This window comes from Excalfactoria chinensis, chromosome 3, assembly GCF_039878825.1.
Source record: "Excalfactoria chinensis isolate bCotChi1 chromosome 3, bCotChi1.hap2, whole genome shotgun sequence".
Lineage (NCBI taxonomy): Eukaryota > Metazoa > Chordata > Aves > Galliformes > Phasianidae > Excalfactoria > Excalfactoria chinensis.
Window position 1 is genome coordinate 93967731 of NC_092827.1, and position 22754 is coordinate 93990484.

A 22754-nucleotide genomic window follows, 5' to 3' on the forward strand; every position below is an offset into this window, starting at 1 on the left:
AGACAATGTAATATTTTAAGGAAAGAGAGGAAATACATAGCAGATTTCCAGACCCTGTGAGTACTACAATTGGCATCATCTGCTTTGGTTTTAGATTGTGACCTTTGTGCTTTACAAATAAACAGATGAAAATGGATGGTATTTGAACTTTTTATATCTAATTATTAGTAAATTATTTTCTTCAAAAAATCTAGAAGAAATATGGATCATGCTGTGCCAGAAGCTATTGAAATTAATCTACAGGGGAGATATAAGGATGCAAATTAAATTTGTCCTACAGTTGCAGTTGTGGTATAGTGTAGCTACATATCAGTGCTGTATACAGACTTTGTGCACTAAACTTAGTACTCTGAGTAGTCCAGGATCTTACTCGTGTAGATGTATTTGCATAGATATGACAAGCAACTTGTTTGGGGCCATAGACTGACTTGAAATGGGGTGATTTCTGATTTGCAGTCAGTGTCTCAAAAAAGTATTAGACCGTTAGCTACAACAGGTAAGAATTTGAGTAAGTCCGAGAAATTCCTTCAGGCAGCTCCTGCTATCTCTAGAGCAATTTGTATTTATCACTGTACCAAAGATAATCACATAGGAACTGAATGGAGAGCGTGGCCATACCAGAGAATCGTTTTCTATTGTAGAACCGACAAAAGTGGACATAGAAATTATGTTTGCAACTAGTTAGTAGAAACTACTTTTGTAAATGCAGAAATGATCACAGAAGGAAGTCTTCAGTATGTAGTTGAGGCAGATATGAAAATCTATATGCATGGTATCGGGTATTAAAAGCAGCGTCATGTAGCATTTAAGCCACCTGTATGTAAGAAATATGCCAAAAGCAGTTCATGGAGTCTACCTCAGGTCACACAAACTCACTGCTGGAAGAATATTTGTGAATGAGTCTCTCATTGTAAGTAGGTGGATCTGAAAGTAATGCCTCCTATTTATTTCCATGGAAACCACAACAGACACAAAGAGCACAATAAAGCTATTTGATAGAACAAATATTCAGCCACAAAACACTCTTTTAAGATACTGAATGCTTTTTGGTTGTGGAAATATTTATCTATGCTGGTATTAACCATTTGACAAATTGCATGTCTGATATCAGTGGAAGAGAATATATTTGTTGAATCCTTAGGGTTCCAATGGCAATTCTTGGCTATTCTGAAACTGAATTACCTAATAGAATTTGCTGAATAAAATTTACATCATTTCATTCTAAAAATCATATTCTCCAGGTTTCCCACTGACTATGAAGGATTTTATTAGTAGCTAAACACTCAGATAATGATGATTAGTCTTTGTGTGCTAACCCCCTTCAAAACATGGGTGACAGATAGCTGGAGAAACTGTGAGAAAGAGGCCTTTTTTTTGCTGGAATTATTCTGGAAACAAAGCCAAAAAGACATTAGGAAAATATTAAAGAACAGAAGAAAGTGGAAAGTGAATGGCAGAACCAATTGAGTACAAACCCAAATCAGACCCATGAATTTATAGAAGTAAAGAAAAAGTTGGACTAAATTGTTTCGCATGCTTACTTTAGCACTAGTTTCACTGGTAACTAAGTAGAGAAATATTACTTTTTTTCTATAGATAGTCATTTGGTTGCATTAGTATTTGGTTGCATCAGCATTAGTACTGATGAATCCTGAGGAGGAGGTTTTTATTATGGGAGTAAGAAAGGTGATCATAATCTACCAAGTTAAAAAAAATAATAATAATAGAAGAGGAAATGGGAAACTGTGCATATCCTGTTGCTAAATGACTGGTACCTTATAGATAAATTGTGTTCAATTTTTGGCAGTTTCCAAATGCTGAAACTTGTATTAGCTAAATTCATTAGCCAGGAATTTGGGCAGAATAAGATAGGAATGATAAATAGAATTAATTAGGAACATATCAGTAAATGTTTACAGACTGATGATCAAACCAGCAGTCTAGATACTCAGCATGAAAAGTGTGTGCATCAGAGAAAAACAGCCTGGCTAGAGAGAATATGAAAGCAAGGTTAATATCTTATTTCTCTCAACAATTGACAGATATTAGCCAATTTAAACACATCAAAATCTTTGCTTAAATAAAAAAATAAAATAAAATAGAAGCCTGATTTGGTTAAATAAGTTTGTGAACACATCACTAATTTATTAGCCTAAAATTATAAATGAAAATCTTGAGACACTTCCTCACGAGTCTGATGTTTCATTGGTTTACATAGTGTAGTGTGTGGACCCCTGTGCTTTACGAAATCTGCTTACAAATGGATACTGAAGTCTCATCTTTCATGGAAAAGGAAAGAGAGCTGCAACTCAGCAGTTTCTTAAACAGAAATTGATAAAAGGAAAGTATTCGGTAGTAGTAGATCTAAGTATGTTGTGAAGAGCCTTTATGAATCATGGATGTTGATTTTTCAGGAAGCTTTTTTTTAAAAAATTCCCTGAAATAAAAGACAACAAATACATAATATTTAGAAATACTAAAACAGACTGATACTTCTTAGCCTGTCAGCCTGGTGCTAAGCCTGGACAAAACTGTGCTAGGTACATTCTGTTTTAGAAATATCTGATACTGTTGTTCCTGATGAATTGGGAACATCAATAATTTGATGAGACGTCATATTGATACTACCCAGCTTTCTCATTAGCAACTAAAATGACACAAAGTCTAAATGTTATAAAATGTATGGAAGAAGAATATGTAAAAGTTGTGTCTCAAATTGACCTGTAAACAAAAAGTCATTGAGAAATGATTCCTGTCTGAAATGCTTCCTTTTGTCTCTTTCTAGTATTGGCTTAATAAGAAGATGTGTACCACTAGTGATGTTCAAAGGTGACACAAGTTTTGAAAGTGTGATATTTGCTGGAAAAGAGAAGATTACTGATGCAAAATGATCTGAATTGGTTGTTATGCAGAAAAGAGCAGGGAAATCTGTGTTTTATTGTGAGTTGTTTCTTGTAGCGATACTTACTAATGGTAAGGGTAGAGATGTGATGATGGAAAAGTCTTGAAACTCTGATATATTTTGACCTGGACATGAAATCAGTGTAATGTTGTGACTGAATATATTTATGTAGTCATAAATATATACATGGAGAACTATCAAATGTTTGGGGTACAGAAAGTATATCATCTATACCATTGGTGTTTGTGGTCAGAAATGGTCTGGAGTCTGCAATTGTAAGTGAATATTGATGTAACTAGGTCCAGACCCAGAAGCCTCACAGCTGACTCAATGTTTTGGCTTCCTTGAACAGTACTCTTGGTAGATCTCTACTTTGTCCTTCTTGGAGTGGTCTGGATGTGCTATACAGGTAGACAGGAAGTGATAGATAAATGCATTTTCTATGCTATAAGGCTATTCAGGAAAATACAAGATTAACAAGCTCATGAGACTGGAATTCAAAGACGACAAGTTCAGAAGTGAAATAAAACACATGAATTTGGAGGATGATTAACTATTTCCTAATCTCGACATGCATGGTAGTCTATTCTCAGAGATTTTAAAGAATGGTTTTCCTCCTGAGAATACACACATGCTAGTCTAATTAGGAATTTTTCAAGAGAATCCAGTGATTTACCCATGAAAAATTCCAGACAGAAAAAAAAGCAGTCCCTCCTGCTATCATGATCTGAATTAGCAGCCTTAGAAATAAGGAGGAACAAACAAAAAACCCAAACTTGCATTGACTCATACAACAAAATTGCCATATAAAAAAAACATTGAAAGCGCTCCAAATGTGGGGAAAAAAAAAAACAAAAACAAAAGAACAAAACAAAACAAAAAAACCAACAAAAAAAAAAAAAAAAAACACAACAAAAGGACTGACACTTGACTGGCCCCAGAAACTTCATTAATGATAAATTAGTAAAAAGTTAAAGCAAGAGAAATTGCACAGTTTATGTTCTTCGGTTGAGTTTAAAATGCTAACATACAGTACATGGAGACTCCACAGCAAGGTGTCCTATCACAGAGGATGCATATTGAATGTATTCTAACAAATGCCACACCTGTCAGCCTGTGAGCTAAAGGTCAAGTGTTTATCATCCTTTCATTCATTAGACAATCAAAATGGAAATTAAAGAACAATAAAAATGGAGAAAAACAACATCTATAATGGCATTAAGATTAAAAACTACCTCTTTCGTAAGTTTTATTGTTAAAGTCTGCTAGATTTTAACAGTAAATGACAGTCTTGTGCTTTGTTGAGGATGAAAAACCACAGCTACTTTCTTCAGTGTGATGACCTTTCTGTTGTAATTTTCCTTTGAGTAAATTGATAGAGGGAAGGTGTTTGTTCTGCCCATTCACTGTCTTGCCAGATGCTCAAGATTCTGTTTTCAAAAGAAAGCCCTTCTTTCATTTGAAAACTCAGGAGCTATTTAGCTATAAATCACAGGAGATACAGCAACTGAATGATTCCACTAGTTTGTATTCTGTGAATAATGACACTTTTTTTCTGTGAGAAAATGAAGTTATTAATAGGTTTAATACGGTGCTTCTTAATTCCAGAAGAGCTTTGCCTTTTTAAGTTGTATTGCAAAGACCAAAATATTCATTCCCTTTTAATTTTCCATTCTTTCCACCTTTCTCTTGCTTTTATTATGTCTTTAAGCAAAGTAGATATATTTTAGCTGCTATGGAGTTAGCCATAAGGAGATGTGAAGAAGTGAAGGAGATACCTTCATCAGTTCTGTGATGATCATAACATGAATTTTATCTGCCTGTGGACTATCAGTAATGCTTACAGAAAAATAAATAAATAAATAAATCCTTAAATAAATAATAGAAATAAATTTCTTACTCTTGGAGTCAGAGCGTCAATTTTTCGTATAAGGTGATTTATGTTTGAATATACATACCAATTAAAAAGATGGTAAAGAGAGTATCCTGACAATTCTGGCAGTAAATTTAGTCTCATAATAGTGTAATTATTTTATATAGTCTTCTTTCACTAGGCTCTCATTCTGTTTAAAATAAAGTTACATATTCCTCTTTTGTTCTGCACAGCAACAGAGCAAATTAACAGTAACAGAATGTTCTATTAACTGAACTAATGGTGCAGCTCTTTCTGCTAAACTTGTATAACTCCTTAGAAACAACATGTGCTGCTTGTTCAGTTCCAGTTTATCTCCTCATCATTCTAGCAAGTCAAGTGAGGTCTCTTCCTTCTTTAAGGTTATTTCCCTGCATCACCGTCTTGAAGTCTCACTTGCTGCTAATTGCAGTGATCGCAAATGTGTTGACACTAAAGCTTGGTGAATGCTGAAAAGAAATCTGCAAATATTTATTTGACTTAGTGCATGCGTTTGTTTTGGCAGTGTTCACAGCCCTGGAGATTTCCTTTCACTTGCAAGCTTAGTGGCATGAATAGTTGCAAAGCAATGTGTTTTGAATAAATACTGTGAATTTCTGGGCAGTACATTTCAAAATCATAATGGCAAATACTGCTGCTGAAAAGCTGGTTCTTAAGCAGGCTGTTAGACCTACTAAGGATACTGTGCTATCTTGAAGATTAAATAGCTTGTGAGTTTTCAAGAGAGCATATCAAAGATCAGTGAATTTGCTAGTTTGCACCAGCAGAAACTTGACTGCTAAGCCATATCCATAGAGCCATCTGGGCATCATTACTTGAGATGTACACAGTTTGTCCTTGGGGAAATGAGGGATAAATGCCCAAATAAATGTACTGTGCTACAGTTTAAAGTATACACTGAATTGTTTAAACATTCTCATCTATCTTTTTGGTTTTTTGAGGATTTTTTTTTTTTTTTTTTTTTTTTTTTTTTTGGGGGGGGGGGGGGAGGATGGAGAGGGAGAGAAATTACAGAGCCCTGCAGTGATCATTTTATTGGTGAACCTCTGTGAAAAGTAGTGCTCCAGTTATAGATAGATAGATTCTAGTTGCTTTGTGTCTTCGTTCTCTTAACACTCCACAGCTGTTTCCCTTGCAAGATTTTTGTTCTCAGCTCAATGTACTTGAGAATGTAGCAGTCAGAATATATGCTAATGAAGTTGAAAGGGAAGAAAGATATAGGTGAGAAGACAGCAGGAAAGAAGGGAAATAATCTTTATTTTTAAATTAGAACAGGGGAAGAGATGATTTCATAACTCTGGACTGGTAAAATTCACATATATTGCAAAAATTTGGTAAATTGAATAATACATTTTATATTACAAAACTGTTGAACTTACTATTTAACTGCTCTTTCTCCTCTGCTCTCTATTACTTTATGTTTAAAAAGTGGTCAAAAATATTACCCATAAAATTTAAGCCTGGGAACCAGCTTCAGCATAAGAAATATATGTATTTTTTCCTTCAGATTATTCTTTAATGTATGTACTACAACGTTAGGGGAAAGACAGAATACTGAGTTGAAGCTTTTCCATAGCTTTTAATCTTGGTCTGCTGACTCTAGGCTCAGTTTACAGAATCCTACCTTGATGAAGTTACTTTAAAAAATCAAATGATAAAAACGTGCTGATATTCAGCCTTATAGAAAAAGCTGCTCAGAGAAAGCATTTGTGTGAGATGCTGACAGAATTCAAGGAAGAATATAAGACAGAAGAAGGAGTTAAAATCCTTTGGAAAATAGTATGTTTGCCACATATCTTTTCTTTAGATGTTTCCCTTTCCTTTTCCTCAGTGCTGGATCTTTAAAGTTTTTATGTATACAGGTTGTGTAGACAAAATTGTTCGATTAGTTTATTGTCAGTGCAAACAGCTTTTCCCTAAGTATTACAAGAAGCCAAATCATCTGCCATGTTTGAAAGCAATTTACTGTTGCTGTGTGTATTCAATGTCTTGCAAAATTCAGTTAATTGTTTTAATCATTTATTTAGCACTATCTGATTATACGTATCACCATAATTAAGCTAGTTCTGCTCTGAACTTAATATATATAAGCTCAGCTGGCAAGGTCTAATCACTGGTGGTTGAAAGCACTACTTGCACCTGTTGAGAGCAATGGAAAAATATCTTACAGAAGCTTGGGAGGTTACCAGGCTTATAGAAAATGGTCTCTTTGGCATTAAGTGGTGTGAACAAGAGTGAATACTTTGTTTACAAATTCTCAAATTAATAATGTTTTCTTTTTCTTTTCTTTTTTCCTTTAAGCAATTTTAGTAAGAGACTCTGTGCCCTAAGGATCGTACCTTTGAAGTACATAAGAATGGCAAAATGTGGCAGAATGGAAGATCTGTTATAATTAATTTACAGGAAAACGAAGCTCAGAGATTTTAAGTTTTTATAAGGCTGAAGCTGTGAATCAAGGTAAGGAGCTTAAGGACAAGGTGTTCTTTCTGGATTTGTTTGCTTAAATATTGGAAAGAAAATGTTTGTTCTCTCCAGATTTGACATGGCATAGATCACTCTCTTTGCAAATCTCCATGGAAACTCACCATACAGATCAAAATGGAGACTGCAAAGCAAAGGAGCTCTGTTCTGTTTAACTGTAGCAAAGAATTATCTGTGTGGAAACATCTCCTTAAATGTGTATTAGGATAAACATGAATTTTAAAAGTTTCTTTCTCAAGGACTATAGACAGAATTTTTGTCATCAGTGAAATACTCTGGTAGTGTGACATCTCTTCTCTAGGAGTTATCAGATTTTAAAGGCTGGAAGGTAGAACAAATAGGATAAAAATCATTCCAATAGTGAGCCAGATTTGCTTACAACATTTACAGGATGCTCTTTATATGCACAGTTTGTTCTGTATTTCTCTGGATGCCAAAACACCAGTGGAAAATGCAGAAGTCTTGACTGATACAGTTTTCAAATGAACTCGGGATTTTTTTATATGGGTTGCGTGGCAATCTTTCTCAGCCTTCTTCTGGACTCTTAGAGGACAGACACTAGACTCAGCCTAGTCAGGGTGGAATGCCACAAAGGAGAAACTTTGCAGCTTTAAATATTTCAAAGTCTTCATCAAGGTAGCTGTATGGGAGATTGGTAATCACAGCCTGAACCTCTGATTAATCAGCTGAGGCAAGTGTGGGGTCAGCTGTGGGAGCACAGGTGAGAGTGATGTAGCTGTGCTTCTGGAAGGGGTGGAGCTCAACTCCATCCCCTCTGTGACCTCATTTAAGGGCTGACTCCCACTGAGGCAGCATCTCTTGGAGATTGCTCTCCAGTGAGGACTGCCCCAGCTTCTTTAGCTAAGGCACCACCACTGGTGAGTTTCCCTTTGCTTATTACCTCTGTATATTTGTTACCATCTGTATATTAACAACCAATACAGTAGCACTAGGCATTTTGGTCCTTCTTATGCAAAAGTAAATAGTTCGGATACTAATGCTGCTTCTGTTTACCTATGTGGACAACAGGTAGGCCATGAATCAGCAGACCTTGTGGCCAAGAGGGACAATGGAATCATGGGGAAACCAAAGAGAATGTGGCCAGCAGGTCAAGAGAGGTGATCTTCCCCCTCTCTTCTGCCCTGGGGTGGCCACATCTGAAGTACTATGTCCAGTTCTGGGCTCTCCAGTTCAAAAAGGACAGGGATCTTCTGAAGAGAGTCCAATGGAGGGCCACAAAGATGATTAGGGGCCTGGATCTTCTGTATGAGGAAAGGCTGAGGGACCCAGGGCTGTTCAGTCTGGAGAAGACTCAGAGGGGATCTCATAAGAGTTTATAAATATCTAATGGGTGGGAGTCAATGGATAGATCAGGCTGGATCTACCTGGAATTCTATCTGTGTGAACTATTGTAGGAAACTGCTTAGCAGAGGATTGGACTTGATGTTCTCTTGACGTCCCTTCTGAACCCTGCAATTCTGTAATACTAGGTTCTAATTCAATTCATAATTTTTATATCTAGTAAATACAGATCTGAACTTTATCTGCTCTTAGCTAACTGTGCAGATTTGTTCTGTATTGATACTTCTGTTTAGCTAGTTTTACTCTATTTAAAATATACACATATGTAATTTAAATATGTGCTGCATTTATTTACCTTGACTGTTATCCTATTACACTTATATTTCGCCAAGAAATAACAGTTAATGAAGCTTTCCTTTAATCAGTACATTTGATCACTTAAGATGGACAGAATTGTTATTTGTTTGTGTTTATTTTCATTTTCAAAGTGTAGGAGTATGTTCCTTTACTGAGAAACTGTTACTGCCAATATGCTTTCTGGTATGCTCTCTTATATTTTAAGTTATGTCTAAGAGTGCTCAGAGTAGGCGTCTTGATTCTGTAGGTCCATGTGTGTCAAGTATTTAATATTCCCACGTTTTAAATTCAGACCTCCAAATGTAGTTTTCTAAAGCAATGGAGTCTTTGTAACATGTCAAAGCCATGCACAAAGTGATAATGAACATATAATCACTCTAGGAAGCTTAGAAATCACTTTCATTGCAAGAAGCTACTTAAACACATTTTAAATCCTATATAAATTACCCCGAATTAATGAGACTTTCACTGAAATAGAACTGACATCCCCGCTAATGCTAAATGAAATCATGATCGTTAATCTAATACAATATGTAAGAAATCTGCCCATTGTAGTTTAAGAATACGGGACATGCAAGTCTCCTGACAATACATTCACAACCAGATGAGCTGTATTAAAAAATTCGAGTTGTGTGTCCCTGAGAGGCAGATGCTCAGCATAGCAATGTTTTGTCCAGGCACAGGCACTCTGAAACTATGTCCAGGTAGCATGCCAGACACCAGGTCCGTCAGCTGAAGTGGGAGGGTGAGACACTCTTGGATAGAGCTAGAATTTACATCAAAATATCACAGTGAGAGAATGAAATCTTTCCAGTGACTTCAGTAGTTCGAGTGAACCCACCAGTTATGTTACATCAAGAAGCCACCAGACTTCTTTTGGCTCTGAATTAGAAACTTCTACAAGTTCCTGTGTTCTTGTTTGGGTCTTCCCAGTCCAAGAGGCTGCTACTGCGCGTGGCTAACCAAACAACTGCAGAACTTTCTCTTTTGCTTGTTTGCTCTGCTGTCAGTTGAGAAATGACTGAGCTGTATTTGCTTTTCCACATAGTGATTGAAATTCAGCCCTTCCTTCTGGACTGCCTGTTTTAAGAAGTCAAAAAATGTGACATTTTCAGGTGGATATTACAGTTCTTCTCTTCTTTGGAATGCTTCTGGGAACATCCAATTAATAAGTAAGAAACAGACTCAGGAAAATCGGAATTTTAACCATTAGTGGCCAAACCTCTGGGCATTTTACCAGAGAAAAAGTGCTTTTCAGACTGTTCATAAACTTCTGTCTCCCCTCATCTCTTGAGAATGCTATTCTACAGATACTGAGATTCCAACAGAGAAGCCTCCTCAGGAGCACCCTCTTCTTTTACTCCGTGGTCATTGCTTTTTGTTTAGCATTACAGCTGTTGGTATTTCTCTTCATGGGAAATTTCTTTTTATTTTTATTTCTTTTATTTTTATTTTTTTTCCCTTTTCCTTCCCCAGTCTCATGTTATTTTTGTGGTAGTTTGCCCAGAGTGGAATCAGAACAAATTCATTTTCCTGAAATGTAGTTATGGGAGGGCAGTGTGAGAGGATAAGAGAGAATATGAGAGGATCTCCATTACTGTGTTTATAGCTACCTGTCGCTATTGATCATTAACCAATCTTGCTAGAAGTATGGCTTCAATTTTCTTTTCTCAATGTGGATTAAGCAGTGTTGCCAGCACACATTTTTCTCTGTCAGACTTTGCAGTAAGTATGTGGCACAGCAAAGTTTGAGAGCCATCTCTTCAGATGCTTTTTAAAACAGGTCTCAGTCGGAGATTTCATGCTTCCTGGCACTGACAAATCAGAATTTAACACATTCAGCTGACTTTAAAGGCTGCAAAAAGGTTATGAATTGGACAACAGAATTTAGCTGTGTGACGATAACAAACCAAGGGAACAGCGAGGGAGTGGAAGATGCTTGCATTTGAAAAGGCTTGAATTGCAGCACCATTTAAGACACACTGCTTTGTGTATAGAAAGGATTTTTTAAAATGCTAGAAAACAGCACGTCTCTGCCTGAGTCAGGATAGGGCTGAGGGCAAGGCAGTTCAATATTTTCTGAGGTCAGCAATACCTGCAGGCTTCAGCCTGCGCTAAGTGTCTACGCATGCTGAAGAAAAGCAGGTAAAAATGAAGTCAGAGGAAACAGTCAAGTGCACGGAGAGACTGAGATTTGGAAAATGGAGCTTATATAAAATGTCAAAGAGAAATTGTGTAGCCACATGGCCTGCAGCAGCTTTCTCATCCACGGTCAGCAGCTACAGGACCTTAAGCTGAAGTTGGCTGGTCATGTTAGAAGGTACTCGGTCCCCTTTGAACTAGCAGATGCACTGAAGAGCTGGTACAGGAAAATACTATCTGAGCATAACTTGTGGGGGGCCTCTTTTATAGGACACCACAACACACATCTGAACTGGATGATGTTATTGGGTCATCACCAGGAAGGAGAACTGAGCTCTCAAATGCTGTGGCATGTGTAGTTAGTTATTTTGCACTGATTTATTTAAGTTTTAGGCTTGGTTTATTTTGCTGAACAGCAATAAAGGGATCCTCAAGCTGCCTACCAATAAATGAGAATTAACGTATAGAGTACATTAAGTGTTAGCAGTCTTTGTGGAGCTATCTTGGTGCAGAACAGTCTGTGTAAAAAAAAAAACAAAAACAAAAACCACAAGTTGAAGATTATATACAAAGGAACACTGTAAAGGAAATACACATTATTTCATGAAAGAAATAATGCTTCAGGTAAAGGGAAATGTGCAAAGTGATGTAGTGTGCCAGTAAAAAACTAAGGCTCGTAGAAACAAAACAAATAACATTAAAACATTGAAAGTTCTAGTAAATGTATGGGTTCCAGAAGAAGAGGTCTGCCTATAAATTTGGAAAAAGCAGTTTCCTTTGTACTGTGAGAATGAATAAGGGAGGCCAGAGTGCATGAGATCAAAGGGCACTTACAGGGTGTACTGAACAAACCAGGGAGAGACGGGCAAGTCAGAAAGCAGGATCAAAGGACACTTATGATAAAGAGGCTCTGCTTGCCATCTCCTGTAAAGAAACACAGTGAGTCAGCAGAAGTTCAGAGAACATTAAAAGAAAAATCTAAAAGGAGATCACATTAGAAGCAAGCTACATGTGTTTCCTGACCATCAAAGGATGAGGAAATGGTGGGATGTAGGTGATATTCAAGCACAAGTTTGTTGACTGCAGGTGCCTGGCTTGCAACTATTGATTGAAAAGCCTTTAAGGGAATAGACTGAAAGAAGCGAAGGCAGACAGTGCATTAAATGATGGTCTCACACGGGGCTTGGTGAGACCCCATCTAGAGTGCTTTGTTAGGGTAGCGAAAAGCAGCTTCAAATCATACTCTGAAATGACACTTAATTAAGGGTATTAAAGCCTGACCAGAACAATTAAGAAATTCTTCAGTATTATATTTAGCACTTAGGTATTAATTTTCATCCATCAGTTGATAGAACTTTTTGTGGTGCACACAGTCAACCCATCCTTCTGCTTTTCAGAACCCTGTGTGTGCCTGAGTCAGTTAGCTGCATGTGTGGGGCTGTGTCACAAATCCAACAGAAATCTGGGAATATAATTCATATCTGAAACTTGAACGAGGGGGAAATGGGTCCTTTCAGACAGTTCAGAGCAGTATGTTATACACAATCTTTAAAAAAAAAAGCAATATTTTTGAGGAACGTTACCGACAGCCTCTAGAATGGAGAGAGTTACAGAATAAAATGATAATTCTCCCCTAAAAAACAAATTTCAATATCTTGACATGCATTTCTGTCACAGGCCTCACAAGCCATGTAGAACATGGATAGCAGGGCACGGTCAGATAGGGAAAGCTTCTTTTGTACTCTTCCTTGAAGTAGAATGTTTGTTTTCCATTGCTCTGGGAGATGAGTGACAGGAGCTCCTGCAACCAGCTTCCATATGGAGCATCCTGTGTAGAGTTTTCATTTTTAGGGCTGTGTGTATCAGATAGTGGGCATGGAGCAGTCTATAACAGCAAGATGAGGGACTTATATTGCAAGGTATGGGGTCAGCTCCTTCCTTGATGCAAGTCCATGTAGCTGAAGATCTTTTCATCTCTTATACTAAATTCCTCTAAGTCTTAAGACTTGTCAAACGGAGTGAAACATATCAAGCTATTTGCTGAATAGGTGTAGTTAATCAGTGCATGTCTCTTTCCTTTGTGTTCTTGCTTCCCTCTGTGTGCCTGGAGGTATTTTTACTGATATGGTGAATATAATCACTGAACTGTAGGTCTCCATTGCTTTCTGCACCATTTATTGTAGCTGGTGTTGTTTGGATTCTACTACCCCTGATTTTTTCTTACTTTTTTTTCCTCTTTCTTTCTTCTTTTATTTCCTTACTGAATAAAATGTGGAAGGAAAATGGCTTGAAATACAAAACTTTTTTTAGTAGTTACTGTGATGTTTTACCATTTTCATTCTCAGTGTAGCTGGGGTCCCTCCTTGTTATCCCTGATCAGTGCTTTAAGATTCTTGCATCTCATTTCTCTTCTCTGTTCAAACAATCTAGTACCTAATTTTGAACTGTACATATTATTCCAGAAATTTCCAGAACTATTTTAGTCAACACCTTTTCTGTTGAAGTAATTACAGTATATTTCATTCTATTACTCCCTTCCTCAAGCTTCAGAATAATCTCCTTGTGTGTTTTCTATGTCAAGATTGTGTCTTAAGAATGTAAAACTGTCATTTACAGTTTTCCATTCTTAACAATTTTTGGTAGAATGTTTAAGATTTCAGAACTGCTAAATTACACAGAATTATTTTTGCTTAATGAATCATATTTATAAAAGTATGTGCCAAAACTGAATGACTTTTAGTATTTTTCATATAAAATTTCCTTTTCGGTTTCTATTGATGCCATCCAGAAATTGATGATTGAGCTGCTTGGCCGTTCTTGAAAGATGGTGATCTGACTAATGCACCTTTGTTGTTTGTGTTTCTACCTTTTCAAGTGCAGTGAAACTCACCGAATTAAAAGATTTACTTTGGATGGAAATTTAAATTTAACAACTTGAAATTTAAGTTAATTTTTAGCATTGGCAGACATAGTAATAATGAGACTCCAGACTTTAATGCCTGGGATTTTTTTAGGGACTGGAGATTTGACAAAAATGCACAATTTCAAATACTTCATAGAAGAAGTAGTGATACATCACACATATGATCACTTTTATGTAAAGCATTGTGAAGAGGAAAGAAGATCCTATCCCCTTTACGGGCGGATGCCATATGGTACAGTCTCATATATTGCTGTGCCAAAATGACTGCTCTCCAGAAATGATATTATAAAGTTGCAATAACACTGGTCCTTGCCAAATGATGTGTGGTGGCATTAAAAGAGGATAAATGAACTTCAGTAGAAAAGGGGAAATGGCACATTCCACTTGTGTGTGAATAATTGCGATTAAATTTACAGCGTGGCTTAAATCCATGGCAGTTTTAAAGTTTTGCTCATCTAAAGGATATTTGTAATTAGTCCAGTGCGTGCCTTATCAGCACTGCTCAGCAGACTGCAGTGTTTCCTGGTTTGGACCCACTAATCAAGATCTAAAAGTTGCTACAAGTCTTCTCATTTCTACCTCAGATTAGAGATGAAGCAGCAGAACTAACAAAATTCAGTCTATGAGTAGCATATTGCATCCTTAATTTTGAAAAGATTTATTTGGAATTAGTCCTTCTAAGGACCAAAATTTCTGTCAGTTTGTACCTCCACACCTGAAATCCATTCTGACTTGGGTAGCAGAGTTCAAACTTTGTTGATCAGAAGCAACAATTAATAAACAGGAACCTTATGGTCAGCATGGAACCAGTGTAAAAGACAAAAAGGTCAGAACAGCAACAGCTTTCCCACAGCAGTGCCATACTGCTACTTCCTTATTTGTGTTTTCTCTTGGCCCCAGCCCTGAATTTTATCATTTGTCTAATTTTTCACCAGTCCTCAGAATTAAGCATACTTTTTGAACTTTGGGATACCTTCAACTATGAGAGAAACCATCCATCTATTTTCTGAACTGGGTTGAAGCGTGCTCTCACACACCCCCATTTTTGTTGATGCGGTAATCCTCATCAGTTTTGAGAAAACTGTGAAAATTTAGCCCTGAAAAGACAATAATCTGACCCTGATTTTTCAAGGAGACCTGGGACCACAAGAAAAGAAGTCCTGAAATCTGTTCGGTCTTCTGAAACTGCAGAGATACAAAGCATGCTCTGTAAGGGATGCCTGAGATAAGTGTAATTTGTCTTTTATGTGTGCAACTTTACGAGCCTAAGCTGATGTGCTAAGTAATGTATCTGGTTAACTTGACTGTCAAAATGCTAAATGACATCACATTTATAATCCTATAATTAAATTGTAATCAAGAAGGGTTTGAGCCAACTTAGCTAGCTGCTAATGTGCAGCAGAGACTTGACAGTTGAGTCATATCAAAAGAAATATAATTTCAGTGTGTATATTCCCTTTCCTTTCATGTTGCCTGTTTGTGTAGCTTCATGATTAAGTGTTTCAGACTGCAACTGGTTGCTTGCAACTTGGTTATAACTCAACAACAGTGGCATGATACTGTTTCATAATATGCAACCAAACTCCTTGGAAGGGGGCTTTAATTTTTTGGAAAAAATGATTGGAGTGGACCTGCAATCAAATGCAAAGTACTAGAGTAAGACTAAGCAGAATAATGGTACTAAAATAAAAGTAAACTTAGAAGCTTAAGGTAAAAACATAATAAAAATAAGTATGGAAAGCTCATTGGAACTCCTATAGTATATTTTCTAATGATGGTTAAGTGTGGTCTTGCTGATAAGAGCTGTGAGATAACTTTGCACTGTTGTAGGTATTCATTAACATAAGAGTAGTAGGTAAAACTGCTAATTATACAGCATACTTTTGTATAATCAGCCTTGATACAAGGTTTGTTTATTTATCTAGATCTTTGATTGTGTGAGTTTTTATGACAATAGTGTCAAGTAAAACAAGAAAGTTTCCACCAAAATCCATTGTTTATATATTTAACCTTCTTTACAGTCCTTTTCCTTTTTATTCCCACCACATTTTCCCTTTGCCACCATATCTCCCTCTCCCTGCTGGCCACCCCTTTTGTTGATGCAGGATAGTGTTGGCCTTCCAGGCTGCAAGCACATGCTACTGGCTCATGACCAGCTTCCTAGCTACCTGTAATGAGGCTTCTTCAAAAGCATTAAATAAGAAGGAAATAATAATAATGAATCTACAGCTGTACCTGCCACTAGAGGAATAAATCTTCTATTCCCCTGTTAAATACAGCCTGTCTCCTCATGTCATGAAGATACTTCTTTTTTCCTTCTTTGAAAGTTTGGAATACTTGTGAACAATAGAGAGGGTGCACAGAAATAGAAGGAGATCAGCAGGCTTGTTCCTCAGTCATAGGAGTCATTCTATTTTTGTCACCAGGCCAGTGAATTTAGGAAGAATTTAGACTTGTGAAGACAACAAAAAGACTGAGGTTTTAAAGGAATAGGGTGTTCTATGGAGAACCCAGATGTTCACAGCTTTGGGAAGTGATTTTGCAAGCTAAACTGTGTTTCTTGAATTCTTGGAGCTATTGAGCTTTGGATGATATCAGACAGTACTAAAAATCCACCACAGCCCCAGTTCCTCACTGCCCATTATGACTGGAATTTGATAGGTGCCTTATTTCAGCTTAGAGCAGCTGATGTACTCTAACTGAATCTGTAGTAGCTCTCAGTGGTACTAGAAGCAATGTAGTGCAGCAATTACATGATTTCTGAGACATTAGTTGGTTTGCAGTTGGTTCTGGTATAATATTGCAGTTTGTAGGGTGGAATATTCCAAGAGAAATCGAGCCAAACTGTTTGTATTTATACCATTACTTGAATAAGAGTTGCCAGATTATCATTCTTCTTCCTCAGAAACTTTTCACTGTTGTATATTTATAGTAAGGAGAGTAGAACTGCCAAAACAAAGCAAAATTAAACCAAACCCAACCAACCACCAAACCTCAAAACTTGTCAGCCAGGGTTCAACTTCAAGGCCACCTCTTAAGTATTTATAGAGTGAAAGCAAGTGGGAGCACGCAGGAAATTTCAAGAGACCTGTATGCTAAAGCAGCAGGAAATTCTATTGCTAAAGCTGTGATCTTGGAGAAAAGCAGGAGTGTATGACTTCTGATTATATGGATGCCACCCTCACAATGGAGTATCTGTGCTACTAATCTCTGTACGTATCTACTGTGTCTGTTTGTAGAGAGTAGAGGTTTAGATGTCCAGTAGTTTGTTGTGATAAGGAAAGTTGAATCATCTCTGTGAACTCTGTAATAACTGGAATGGTTGTAATCATACTAAAAATATATACAAGGACCTAAGATAAGATGCCCGATATTCTAGCTTTTCACTGTATTTTTATTAAAGGGATGACAAGTAGTCTTATAGTCCCATTACTTGCCCAGTGTATCGTGTATATATTTTTTTTTCATGTGTCTTGGAATCAGGTTAAAACCATACAAACCAATATGAAAAGATACTACATTTAAGTCAGATGAGAGGAAATAATAGAAAGGAAAGAGAAAAGGCTGAGGTTTTATAGCAGTCTGAGATTGGAGTGTGTGACTGCTGATTATTCTTAATGCTGAGCCATCTCATCACTGAGTGACCTACATTAGGTCACAGCAAAATATACACGTATCACACTATCTAAAATCTATTTTGTCCTCGTAGTATATAATCTACAAGTTATAAACACAGTTTTGGTGAAAACAGGACAAGTCCTGTTTTGCATTTGGGATACAGGTTAAGTAACCTGCATGGCACCTATTGCAATGTCTGATTAAATGAAAGCGTTTATACTGACCTGTTTAACTCCTCAGAAATATCATATTCCAATTAACACCCTGCCTGTCTCAAATTATATTGTCCTTCTGTAGGTATTTTTAGCTTATCATATTTTTCTGCCGTGCTATTTCATGTAAATACACATTTTTTTTTTAAACAAATACAGTAATTATTTAGGATGTGATGAAATTCACTTATTTTTACTGTTACTTCAATAATATTGATTTCATGATAGATGTTGATGCTGCACTTTAAATATTTTACAGTGGTTATATCAATAGTGTATTAATTGTGAATGCGTTTTACCAGTACAGTCATTCACTGTTCTGCAGGTGACTCCACTCATTGAGATGCTAGAATATACTGATTTTACTGTTTTCTTTCCAGCCCAAGCTGAATGTTCATGAGATAAAAGGAAACTTTAATAAGGTGATTTTAATAAGATGCTGCTTTATAAAGCTAAAAAGGTTTAACAGAAATATACTTGAGCTAACTTATGGAAACCAACTGAGGGGCAATTAGATCATTTCACAGATAGGAGATTTTGGGTTTTTCCTTCCCTGAGGGAAAGATAGTACATCTCAAACCATGGAACTAGCTTAGGAGATCCCTTGAGTTTCTGACTGTGTTGTCTGTGATGATAAACATGAGGAAAAGTGAAGAGCCATTTCCCACATATCCCACAACAGTGATGTAGGTGCCAGACTCTAGAGTTTTCAGATTCCTTTGTCAGAATTGCTGGAAAGGGCTCGGTTTTGCTTCCCAAAACCCGCTGAGATTCTGGAGACCCTGAACAGTCTGCAGAACAGAAGAGATCTCCTCCACTCTGTGCTGGTATCAAATTGCACCATGGTGATTTGCTTCGACTGAACTATGTCCATGGGGAGACTGGGAAGGAGTTGTGGGGAAGGGATTTAAGTGCAGAACAGCAGAGGATTGGGAGTGCTGGGTGTAGTGCACAGCAGTGAGACACTGAGGTAGAATGGAAGCGAAAGCTATTGAAGGAAATGAGAGAATCCAAGTGGGAGTCCTGTAACTTCTGTAAACCTTTAGGTAAATTTGGTATTATGCTGTGTCAGAATTAGGTGTCTGAAAGCAGCTTTCCCCAGCCAAGGAAAGTGTTCAGCATATAACCCTGCCATTCATACTACTACGATTGATCACTGATCAATTTCTTATCAAATGTCTCCACGTTTCTTCTCCTGTAGGCCAATACAAAAAGGACAGTGTGATCATACCACTTGGCACCTGCTCGTGATCAATTCTGATATTTGGAATGCCTGGAGTAGAGTAGGAGCACAGGACTGCAGAGATCTTCTGAATGACTCAGCTACCTCAGTCAGTGCCTCCCTCTCCCAGGCCTCACACTGGAGAACCCTTTACAAGAAGAGAACAAACTACACTTTAAAAATGGTAAGGATTTGCTGGTATTTCTCCTGATGACAGGTTTTATCCTGTGCTATACTGCTGGAGCTCTTAGTAGTCTCCTCTCAGCTGAAGCTTCTACCATTGCAGTTTAGTTAGAGCTGCTCAGTAATCAAGTGTAACTGTAGGCTTATTCAGCCAATTTATGAAAAGGTGATTCCTGCACTTATAGAATTTGCATGATACTAGCACCTATGTCATACTGCGGTAATACTAGCACCGACATAGATACACAGCATCATTCTGTCCTTGCTCTCTGTTCTTAGTGCACGTGCTTTATTGTGTAACCAGTGAATATACCAATGTTATAATTAAGAAACATACAGAAGAGTTAGGCTAAACAGGTTGCTATGTTAGAGAGGAAGAGATGGATCTTACCCTTATCCTGGGCTCACTGAAAGTCTCCACAAGGAGCAATCTCCAAAAGAGAGCCTTCTGGTAGTCAGCTCTTAAATGGGGTCTAGGAGAGGTGCGGCCAGGCTCCACCCCTTCTGGTTGCACAGGAGAATTGACTTCACTTGTGCTCCCAGGGCTGACTTATTGCTCACCTTGGGTGGTCAATTGGAGATACAGGTTGTGGTTCAGCAGTTCCCATACGCTTGTGCTGATGCCATAAAGGTGGTCTGGCTTCTAGGTACTCCCTCATGCAAGCAGCTGCTAAAATAACACCAGCAGGCATTATAAAATAATAATGAAAAATAACAATCCCAGGAGTGGCCCGCTCCCCCATTAGCTCAGCTGGAGGGTAGGATAAATTGTAGTGCATTCTAGTTAAGAGTCTAAAGTCAGCAGGGGATATGAGACAGCCCTGCTTTATGCAGATGCTTCACACATGGATGTCTGCTAGGCTGAGTCTCTGCTGACTTGCCTGTTTAACTGGCAATTTGGCTGCCACAGGCACTCCCTGTTTAGCTGCTTTTGTGCTCCATTATCAAGGTGTAGGAAGAAAGCAAGCCCGCTCTCTGATTTCTGTTAACTGTGCTGCTAATGGGCACCTCATAGAAAGTCTTGTATTAGAAAGAAATAGGCATAATCAGAGAAGATCTCATGAATAGCTGCTGGGCTGATTACTAGCCATACCTATCGTTATCCTGGGATATATACAAATAAAAAGAGCAGTTACAAGTTTGGTGTTGAATCAGCAACTTCACAGGAAACTAAAATACTTCAGTATAAACGACAATTTCCCCAACTCCCTCCCACTCAAACAGTCTATTTTACTTCCTATCTGTCAGTGGCCATGATTTGCTTTTATTTTCCTATTTCTGAGCATATATGAGCTGTTCTGAGGCCTTGCGATCCTGCTCAAACAAATACTGTCCGTATTTATTCAGCACTGTCAGTGACTGTGAGACAGCCAGAGCCTATCTGTAAGTCAGCTGGCTCTGGTTTTGGTTTTGGCTGCTGATATTGTGCAAGGGACCCCACTCCTATCAGTAGTGCAGCAAAACTGTCTTAAAATTAGAGAGTATTTCACATGTTTCTGAAGAAAATGCCAAGAAGTAGCATCTTCGATAATCCAGTAAATGGGTTTTCCCTTGCTGATAACACCCCATTTGTCACAGGGGAGAAGTGTGGAAGAAAAGCATGTTTCTTACTTTAGGAATTTGCCAATCATTTTGGATTCATAGAAAAGAGGTCTGGAAGAGGCCTAGTGAAATCTGATGAAGAATGAAAGATATGTCTGGCAGCATTGTGCACAGGGCCAATAATGAATCATATGATCGCTTCAGTTAGCTTGTGCATGCCAGTGAAATCTAGTTATTGTTTTTTCTATCATTTATTTCACAGTTTTGCCTATCTCCACAGCTGTAATTGTCATTCCATCAGGGTTCTAAGAAAGCAGAACCATCTGGGGAAATCAGCATCGCTTCGCTCAGTCTCTGCCGGAATTAAAATGATCTGATGTGAAGATGAAGGAGAAAAAGACTTCAAAATACTTTGCTGTGGGAATTAACCAGGGCTGTTGACCAGTATCTGTAGTCCAGCATGAGAGAAAAATTTTATTTAAATCCTGGAACATAAACTAGCATTACAAAAAAGGAAAGAGAGAGTTTGATTCTATTATAATATAACAGAAATTGCTGTCCTGAAATTGTTGTGCATGTGCACTCTAATGAACTCCAATGAATTGTTCCTAGTTATAAAGATGCCAGGATGAGGCTGGCATGCATTAGGATCAGTGAAAAAAAAAAATTTATTCTCATTCCTAAAATATGACTCCATGTTCCCAGGATTGACGAGATGAAGTATATGCAGTAAATTAGTCCAACATCCTCTTACCTCTAGGTCTGAACCCTGCTTAGATCATTGTTAGAAATAAATGGCTTCCTTTATCTGAAGCATGTCTCCTCTGAATATTTATTGACAGCACAAAACTGCTTTGGCATCTGGCACAAGTTGACGTGATTCATTGTCAGTGTTCAAAGAGAGCAGGGAATGAGTGAGACTTGAGCTCCTGTAATGGTTGGAAGTCTGCACAGGGACTGCTAAACTCATGTTGCTGCTGTCAGGCTTGCACTTTCAAAACCATGCAGGAATCTAATGTTAATGAAAGTTTGTGTATCTGTGTGGGTGAGAGAGAAGAATAATAAAGACATTAGTGAGACAGTCCTTCAAAATGACCACCTATCAAACACAATTCACTGCCAGTGTCTTAATTGCTGCTTGCTGCTTATAATTTGAATTAATCCCATAAAATTGTCAAAGCAAAGAACATGTTGGCTAAATTATCAACTAATGTGAGATTAAAGTCACATCAGGAAATATCATTAAATGAATAATTCTCTGAGCACCAGGGCAAATGAAGTGTGATGTTGTGTGAATTTGCATCCACCGTCTTGAAAGGACAGGATTTATTAAACTGTGACTTTTTCATATTAGGATATTTTTGTCGTTCCTTTGTTGATCCCAGGGCACTTGAAAATGTTTTATTTTCTAGCTTGTCCCTTGTGCAGTGTCTCAATCCAGTCATCATGCGTCTGGCAGTGTAGTGTTGACTCTACCTGCACAGCTGGGATGGGCTGGAATCACAGCAATTACTCAATCCTGCATTAGTTTTTGTAATCTGTATTGCCCATGTAGCTCTTGCCTTGGCTTCAGTGAGACAAGTAAAGATCTCAATGATGAAGGCAGAGTCGGTGCAACTTGATTTTCAATAAAAGCAGGTGAGTGGTTGTGCAGAGGCTGGGCAGAACTCAGTAAGTACCTGCTTCTGCCCTTTGTAAGGAATTGAGGAATGGCAAATTATGGCATCTGTCTGTTTCTGGAAAACAAGATCAGTCTCATTCAGGCCTATATCATAGCTGCTATTTAATATTAGCAAGGAATAAGGATAAAAGATCTTAGTAATGAAAGCAATAATACCACCACAATAAGGTTAGAGATTTTGTTTCTTTCTTGGCTCTGTTTGATTTAAAGGTGGGAAAAGACTGTGGTGTTTCGCTGCACAGGAGGGTCAAAAAAAAAAAAGTCTATGATTGTCAAA

At 37.6% G+C, this 22754-nt stretch overlaps 1 long non-coding RNA gene across 1 annotated transcript in view; it reads left to right on the top strand.

The window, feature by feature from the left end:
- LOC140250556 (uncharacterized) overlaps nucleotides 1–21955 on the top strand; it is a 60442-nt gene extending 38487 nt beyond the window's left edge. The window contains exons 2-4 of the long non-coding RNA XR_011903205.1: nucleotides 7116–7271; nucleotides 19051–19255; nucleotides 21059–21955. This is a non-coding gene — a long non-coding RNA (uncharacterized lncRNA). The remainder of the gene's footprint in view (nucleotides 1–7115; nucleotides 7272–19050; nucleotides 19256–21058) is intronic.
- Nucleotides 21956–22754: the final 799 nt, after the last annotated feature.